Source organism: Aphanomyces astaci, assembly GCF_000520075.1.
Source record: "Aphanomyces astaci strain APO3 unplaced genomic scaffold supercont1.187, whole genome shotgun sequence".
NCBI lineage: Eukaryota > Oomycota > Saprolegniomycetes > Saprolegniales > Verrucalvaceae > Aphanomyces > Aphanomyces astaci.
In genome coordinates this window covers 1-1,334 of record NW_009798450.1, presented here as the reverse complement: position 1 = coordinate 1,334, position 1,334 = coordinate 1, and positions in this window count along the sequence as shown.

Here is a 1,334-nt window from a genome sequence, read left to right as displayed (position 1 = left end):
GGTGATGGTGGTTGGTGTGTGCGTTGTCGTTTTGGGATAGGCTCTTCGTCAATCGCAAGGCCACCATGCGTTACCGATGCCACAGGATGGCCACCTGTGGGATGTTGACGCTGGCGATATTGTTGAAGTGACATCCGAGTGGTTGGTGGGGCAATGAATGCCGGCCTGTCGGGGCTGATAGGTGACAGCACCAGCTGGCATTGGTAGCCTGGACACCGGGCCGCCGCACGGTGAAGGGGGAGCCAGCGTTGGATATATTGCGGCCCATCGTCTCGCGTTGGAGGCTATCGGGGAGGACGCGACCGGTACATGTAACGCGCCTGTGAGCATGCGTGGTATTGCGGGAGTGTCTGGCCGTGTAGTGGCCTTCGGTGTAGGTACCGAGTTGGTCGTGGACGTTGCATTTGTCGGTGCCGGAACCTGTGGGTGGACCGTATGGGGTTGGTAGTACTGGAGCCATGTTGGAGTCCGGATTCGATAATAGGTCCACCACTTTCCGTGCGGAGGTATCGTTCAAGAAGGATGTAATGGCAGTCTGGTGTGCCAGCGTGAGCCGTATGGAAACTGCCGTTGGTGAGAATAGTCCACGGATTGCTGGCCGTTGCGTTTTCCTTGTCAGAGCGACGGGGCCGATTGGTTAGCTTGTCTGGCCCAACGAAGCGGGGTGCGCATTTTTTTCGAGCAAACGATGCAGCATTTTCGAGCACGCCTTGGAATGGATCGATTTCGAGCAAAATAGTCCAGAGAGACACTTTCCGAGCGTACTTAATAGGCACAAGAACATGTGTTAGTCATTGGTGAATTTCCGAGCAAATAAAAGCATATGGTTTCTAAAATGCCAATGCTGAGTACAGCTAATGGTACTTACTAAGTACTACTACTACTACTAGTACTACTACTAGTACTAAGTACTCTGGAGTACAGTGTAGTACTCGTATTATTAGTACTACCTTTTATTTGGGTATTCACGAAACAACCAACGAAACACACCTACTAGTAGTAGTACTAAACGATTTGTAGAATTTCCACAGAACGCAAATTCACCCAAGTGCTAGAGTCTCCGTTCGAATACCTGCCTCACTGGCCAGGTGAATCACCATGACGAAGACCACATCCATCATACGCCAGCAAGCAGTGTACGTATTCAACTCACATCTGGACATAACCATAAGTGCCAATCTAGGATAGCTTGGTAGCACAACTTCGGCGCCAACTCGCCCGCGCAAGTCTCGTTGCAGTCGCTGCGATCGCAGGTACATTTGCAATTCATCCATTGCTACTTCAAACCCATCACGTGCATGTAATACGTAGGCATTAGTGCTCAACTATCGTCT